Consider the following 7,620-nt stretch of genomic DNA (forward strand, 5'->3'; position numbering starts at 1 on the left):
ACATACTGGTAGTTCGGCTAATAGCGTGGCAGTGTATTTAAGTACATTGCCAGGAGCTTAGTGGGAAAGTTGTATGTTTTACCTAAAGTGCATACTTGTTAGTAATTGAGATGAGTGGCATGCTGTGTGAAAGAAGAGAAAGGCTATGCCCGTGGTTTCCCCCAGTCATCCAGTCCTTTACAGCAAAGCAGGCGTGTGTTGGTTTTGTCTACCTCCTGGTTAACCTGCGTTTTCTCTTCTAGGCTGAGCCGCAACGGTGAAACAACCGTGTTAAGTGCATTTTTCATTTTCCGCCTGTCAATTTGGAATGGATTTACTGAGACATAGCCCCATCTCTAAAGCTAATTGACATTTGTGTTCACTATAGAAAAATTAAATTAATAGATAATGAATTTTAAAACTACACTTTACTATTGATAAATGGAGAGCAGGGGTACAAATAGCAATATTTGGATTTGGAGATAGTCAACCTTCTCTGTAATCAAATAAAGCCACTGAATTAAAACTATTTTTACACCTACCTGTTTGAATTTCTGACTTAAATTAAGAATGTGTCTGAGGAAACAGTCGAGCCTTACTACATGTCTCTTGGCTTTCATCTTCCACGGAGTTAGGCGAAGCACCTACATCCACCGACATTTTCAGGAGTTCTACACTGCAGAGCACCAGAAAGCCAGAAATGGACTAGCAAAAGACTTCAAGGATGTTGACTTATAAAAACATTTGTTACTTACGGCGAGCTTAGAACTCTGCTAGCAAATAGCACTTTCTTGTTTTAAAAGATTGATTAATATTTTAATTATATTCATGTGAGAGGGCTGCTTCTCAAAAAATAGTGTCGGATCTCCCTGAACCGGCGTTATTAGTGGCTATTAGGCCTCTCGTTGTGAGTGCTGGAACCCGCACTCCCCATCCCCTGAAGTGCAGCAAGCACTCAGAGCCACTGAGACGCCTCTTCAGCCCCTGTTTAAGAAAAGCTCCCTGGCGCTCGCTTGGCGGCGCATGTACTAAAACTGGAACGATACAGAGAAGACTAGCATGGCCTCTGTGCAAGGCTGACACGCAAATTAGTGAAGCGTTCCTTATTTTTTGTGTGGCAGTATTGGAGTAGGTGTGTCACTGTGGGTGTGGGCTTTAAAACCCTCATCCTAGCTGCCCGGAAGCCACAATTCTGCTAGCAGCCTTCAGAAGAAGATGTAGAACTCTCATCCTCCTACATACAGCATTGCCTGCCTGGATGCTGCCATGTTCCCACCTTGGAACATAATGGACTGAATCTCTGAACCTGTAAGGCAGCCCCAATTAAACGTTGTCCTATATTAAATGAGAGAGAGGGGGGAGGGGGAGGGGGTACGGGGGAGGAAGGAAGGAAGGAAGAAAAGTTCCCAGAATCCAAGCCTGGGTGAGCTTGCTGTAATCCCAGCTGTTAGGAAGCAGAGGCAGGGGCATGGTGAGTTTGAGGTCAACCTGTGCTATGTGGTGGCCCTATCGCACAACAACAAAGAAAGGAAGCAATCCTGACCTGAAAACTTTACAAAGCTGTGTGATTTCAGCTCCAGTTTTTGAAAGGAAGTAGAGAGGAAACATGAAAGATGCTATGGGTAAATTGGAGTCTTAGAGCTGCATGGAAACTAGTCTCCATGTTTACCTATGGAGATAAATCTATGGGAAATTTTAGTTCTTCTGGTTTTCTGATATTTTCTCCACAATGAATATGTTACTTCTGTAACTGAAAGAATGCTTTTTTTTCCCCCAAAAGTATGGACTGGTGTAGATTACAGGAAATAGCTGATTTTCAACACCTAGATTTAGGGTTTTCCAACCTTATACTCTGCCCAAAAGAGCAAAGGATATTTTCTTTTCTCTCGCTCATGAGGTCTGATTCTCCCTCCTAAAGCCCCCGGCCTCAGCCACATTCTACTGCAGTTCAATTTTAGAGAGCCATGCCTTTGTCCTGCCTTCTCCCTATGTTTTCTTAAGGTCTGGGAAATATAAAAAGTATCAACGAAAACACAAGAATATCAGTTGTCTTGTTTTCCTGGTTAAGTCAAGATCCAATCAGCCGTCAGAGTTCCCATTAATAAGATTAGGTTTAACTGAGTGGTGGCAAATGTGAGAATCGAAATGAAATTAATTTAGGATTTTACTGGGCTGCAGAGAAAGGGTGAAGTCAAACAGTTACCTTAGCAATTATCTAGAAATTACCCTAAAGCTCAAACTCAGAGGGATACAAGGGCTTATAGCTAAACTCGTTGTCTGTCCCTTAGGAGTCCTGGGGAGAAGCAGACATAGAAGGAACTGGGGCTGGGGGTGTGATAGCACCATTAGAAAGCAGCTAGGACTTCTTCGTCCCCTAGTTTAGAGGTTAGGCAAAGTGTCACAGTCCCAAATAGCTATGAGGAAAGACAGAAAGTCCTGTGAGCTTAAAGTGTAGGGATAATGAGATAGGCCACTGTGGAGTAGGTAGCATTGCTTCTGAGGATTTACATCCTCAGGGACTACTCCAGGTGGCTTCTGGTGTTGTGGAGGATGAAGGAGAAGGCATAGCAGACCTTGACCAGGATCTCTATGAATTCCAGAAGAATCACACTAAGGAGTACTGAGCATGGCTAGCCCTACAGCTTCACAGCCTGCCTGTTGAACAAGTTGGGGATTTGACTTATGTAGCTGAGTATATATTGGGGTTCCCTGAAGTCCCAAAGCCCACCAAAGTATTGAACAATTCTGCAGCTACTGTCTTGAGACAAGCAAAGGGTCTTCGGATCTGCAGAAGTCCCACTGTGGTTTGTTCCTGAGAACATTTCCCTCTAAACTGCCTGTGCTTGTTGATTGTAAGAAAAACCTAGGCTGGGGCGTTTCCATGGCCATTTACATTCAGCTCCTTAGGTGGGATTGGAAACCTGTTCACTGTCTAAGACAACTTGTGGGGTTCGCAGGAAGTTGCCTTTCCCCTGAGGATATATACGAGGGATGACTAGGAAACAAAGCTGAGCGGAAAAGGCCTTTGGACTCGGCCTTCTTCAGTTCCAAAGAGAGCTGGGTCAAACATCTGACAGTCCTCAAAGCCAGGAGTTTGGTAAGCTGTGTTTGTGTCTGGATGTAATGTTTTCCTTTGTCAGGGATGAAGCCAGTAACTTCTCTTGAACATGGAGTGTGTTAGAATTAAACTGAGGTCAGACAAACCGTCTGGCAAATGAAATTCTGCTACAGAATATGCAGGGGCACATGGGGGAGGGGAGCTAACAACATCAGCTTGGATAAATCTTCATCTGGACTCTCTTACATACTTTTATTCTTCACTTTGGCTTGCATGATTAGCTCTGAAAAGAAATGTTGTCATTCAACAGTTCTGTCTTCTTTCCTGTATGGACCCTACACTGCCTTAGTCCACTATATCTAATGAGATAGACTTTCTAGGTGAGACACAATTAAAATATAATTCATCATGATTTCCATGGCACACTTCAAGAGAGACAGGGATTTATAAGAGTAGGGGATCTGCCTCAACCTGAGATTTCCCCAAAATGGCCTAGGCTGAAATGTGTTTGGGGAGGGAGGGGAGGAGGAGAAAGACTAGAGGTGGGGTGTGGAATCCAAGCAGAAAGTCCATTGACTGGCCATAGAGAGAATATCTTGTGTATTGTATGGATGTCAATTGTCGCCTGTCAATTAAAAAAACCTATATCCTATGGCTTAGCAGGAAATGGGAGGTGGGACATCCGGGAGGAGAAAGAATTCAGGAATAGAGCCAAGTGGGAGAGCTACCCTGAAAGGTGAAAGGAGACAGACGCATGGTGACTGAGCATAGGTAACATCTTTCACAAGTGCCAATGAGAGACTAGACTCAGGTCAGAGGACCCAGCCTCATAGCTGCTGGAGTGATCCAGGGACAAAATAAGGAACTTGTGTGTGCACAAAAGGGATGTAATCTTAGATCATCTCCGGGAATATTTGTATTGCTTATATGTTTGGATGAATCATATAACATTGTTGTTTTTGAAAGTTAGTTACAAATTTATGTTGTTCACCCATATAAAGAGTCCAGACTGACGTCTAGCGTGCCTCGAGGATGCATGACATCACCTAGTTTCTACCCCATCTTTCTGCTCTGCTTATTTCCTTATCAGCTTCCTTTAAAGCCTCCCCCTCTCTTGTGAGGAGAGCCACATTCTGTCTATTTGAGTTGCTTACTTTCTTGTCACTGTGACAAAATCTCTGACAGAAACAACTTAAGAAAGAGGGGATAATGTGGACTCATGACAAAGGCTACAGTCCCTTTGTGGAAGAGAAGGGACAACAGGCCAAACATTGTAGTCCTTGATGATGGGAGCTTGCTGCAAAGATTCTTCACATCTTGACAGATCAGGAAACAGAGAGGAAAAGGCCAGAAATGAGTGCTTGGCTGTAACTCTGATGGTCCTGGCAATGACCTACAGCTGCCAGCTAGGCTCTCTGTCTCAGTTTCCATAACATCTCAAAACATTGTCACCAGCTGAAGACCAGGTGTTCAAACACATGAGGCTAAGGGGGACATTTTACAACCAAACTATAACAAGCACCTTTAAGAAATGTCACAGAAGTACTTGGAGAAGTCTTCAAAGAGCTCCTTGCCATAAAATGAAAGGTCCATTACCAAACTAAGGAGCAGCCAGACACTAAAAGCCAAATAGGATCCATCACCCTAGTGTTCAGAGTGGGTTTGAGCCAACCAGATTCACTCAACTTCTAACATCTGAGGTGTGAAGGGTAAGTGGGGGTCAAGGCAAAGCATGAGCAGGTTCAACCAACATGTACCCACCATGACCTCACTTACTATGTGTGTCTTCTGAGATGCAGGGGCAAGATGGAGCTAACACCTAGGAGATCACCTCACAGAGAGAGCTGTGACCAACCCCACAGACCAGGGAGTTCACACCAGGTAATGCTCACACAAGGAAGCAGAGGTCAGGACTGGGAAAAGTAGCCAGGTCATGGTGGCATAAGAATGAAGAATGTCTATGAAGCAAAGGAGGAAGTAGAGTCTGTGTGGGTGAAAACCCAATCTCCCACATCATGCTGGTGGAAGAGTTCTTCAGAAACTGTTAGAGGCACAGATGCGAATTAGCATCTCACAAACCTGGGATTGCCATGAAATCACTGGTTAAGATTGCCAGAAACCACTGGTCATCACTGAAAAAGAGAAAGTAGCCTGGAGACACGAAGATCTCTCAGGCAACAGTAGTCAGTCTCAATCTTGTCACCCATGGTCATCCAGTGCTGTACAAGATATTCCAGGTAGTTCTGACAGCACTCAGAAACTTACTCCCCTGAAGCCTCAGCCCAGAAAAGTCAGTCTTCTGTCCCTGGCTCTGCCTCAGTTCATTACCAAGTCTGCCATGTTCTTGCCCATGAACTTAGCCTCTAAGGTCTTCCTACAAATTAGCCCATCAACATGACAGAATACTTTCTGGTTATCTCTTGGCCATCTGCTAGTTTAAAGTTTCCATGCTGCTTGCTTGTCTGAGTCATTTAAAATAGATAGATAGATAGATAGATAGATAGATAGATAGATAGATAGATAGATAGATAGAAAGAAAGTTAAACAAGACCAGTGCCCATAGTGGGCTTTGGAAGAATCCCAGTTCTCCACATCCTACACATCAAAGCTAATCTTTGGAAGGCTCTATTTGGAGCCTTCTGATGCTTTGTGGCTGCAGGTATAACAACCCCTGCCTTGTTTTGTTTTTAACTATAACACTCATGAGGCAGTCTACATAAAATAAGACAGGTGTTTGCATCAAGTAAGTCAGTGGTCTCGAGGGACCTGGTGCCCTCCTGTTTTACCCTCCCCTCAACTTCTTCCGATGTTTTGAGCCCTAACAGGCACCATACACTCCAGCAAAAAGACATATGGCAGCACAAGACCAAAGAGAGCCATCAGCTGGACGCTTATTTTATGATCACTCAACAGCTTGGCAATAAATATTTAAAAAAAAAAACCAACCCCACTAACTTTAACAACTCTCTGAATGTGCTTTAGCTTGTGATGCTGTTTCCGTGCAAGTGTGCGAGTCTCGGTGCAAGCTTCCCCTCCAAATGCCCCAAGAGCAATTGAAGAGTAGATAGGGCTGACAGATGTTGGAGATACACAAGTCACTCTCGAGAACATGAATCTAACCAGATGTGCAGGCTGATGGAGAGCAATCCTGGCATCTGTACAATTCAGTGGATTAAGATCTACAGTGCAGCCTGAGAATAGAGGCCTGAAGCAGGACGTGGAGGATAAGATGCTGAGCTCAGCAAATACCCAGGCAGTCACCTAGCATTTGCCAGTATCAAGCAGGAGTGTACCTTGTTAGGAAAAACAGCATCCTGCCTGCAATGCCACTCCAAGACTTCTGTCATAACCCAGGAGGCACTTCGTTCAGAAAAAAGATGTGACCATTTCTTGCAGCATATGGGCCTGAGTTCACATCCTGTAGGTATTCGTCCTAGGCCAAATGCAGGATATGATTCCTTGATTTGGATATCTAAAACCCAGACTGTTCCAAAGCTTAAAGTTCTTAAAACTAGACAGGACACCACAATTGAAATTTTCTCATACCACAAAATGTTGGTGCCTGAAATAAAATTGTTAAGAATATTATATACAATTTCTCTTGGGCAAGTCATACATGAAACTTACATGAGATTCATGTTTAATTTTGAGTCCCGGTCATCAGATATGCCATTATACACACACAAATATTCCAAATAGCCTTTGTCCTATGCAACTTTCTGTTGCTATGATAAAACTAACCAAAACATCTCAGGGGTAGGAGAGGGTTCATTTAGAATAAAGATTATTGTCCTTCACTGAGGAAAGTCTGTTGAGGTTTGGTCTGTTGCTATGCATTGCAGTGCTAAATTCTGTACCAGAAGGGAAGGTCTAGGCCTATGAGTAAATTCTCACATTTACAAGCTTTTGTTGTGCAAACCTTGTTCCTTAAGTTAAAACTATTGGTTAAATAAATTTGGCTACAGCCAATTACTGGAGGGATTAGAGGTGTGTAGGTTTTGAGTTACCTGGCTGGGGGTGGAGAAGAGAAAGGAGAAAGGAGAGATCAGGTGGGAAAAATAAAAAGAAGAAAAGAAGAGGAGGAAGCTGCCAGGAGGGGAGAGAAACTGTGAGCACACGGTCAGGAAAACCAGCAAGTACCTGAGGTACGCCACTGTGGGGGTAGCCAGGTCACCATTAGAAAAGGAGATTAGGGGCTGGGGATTTAGCTCAGTGGTAGAGCGCTTACCTAGGAAGCGCAAGGCCCTGGGTTCGGTCCCCAGCTCCGAAAAAAAAGAACCAAAAAAAAAAAAAAAAAAAAAAAAAAAAAGAAAAGGAGATTAGGGGTGACCCCCGTAATTGTCAAAGCCAAAGTCTCACTTATTTGTAAGCTAGTTGGCAATAAACATAAATTGGTTGAACTACAGAAGCCAAGGCAGGAACTTGTAGTGAACCCCACTGAGACAGGCTAGAATGACTCTATGACAGGCTTCAAAATGGCAGTTCAGGAGACTAGGCCTAAATCTGTGTCCAAGAACTGGCCAAGTCCAGCCAAGTCCAGGCCTCAGAAGCTACCCCACCATCTGATCTGAGGCAAGGACAAT

The 7,620-nt window shown here is 43.8% G+C and overlaps 1 non-coding gene across 1 annotated transcript; it reads left to right on the forward strand.

Moving 5' to 3' along the window:
• The first annotated feature begins 984 nt into the window (after positions 1–984).
• Positions 985–1,090, forward strand: LOC120095507 (U6 spliceosomal RNA). Its single transcript, XR_005490961.1, has one exon. It is a non-coding gene; the product is annotated as a U6 spliceosomal RNA (small nuclear RNA).
• Positions 1,091–7,620: the final 6,530 nt, after the last annotated feature.

Source organism: Rattus norvegicus, chromosome 10 (genome assembly GCF_036323735.1).
Source record: "Rattus norvegicus strain BN/NHsdMcwi chromosome 10, GRCr8, whole genome shotgun sequence".
Taxonomy (NCBI): Eukaryota; Metazoa; Chordata; class Mammalia; order Rodentia; family Muridae; genus Rattus; species Rattus norvegicus.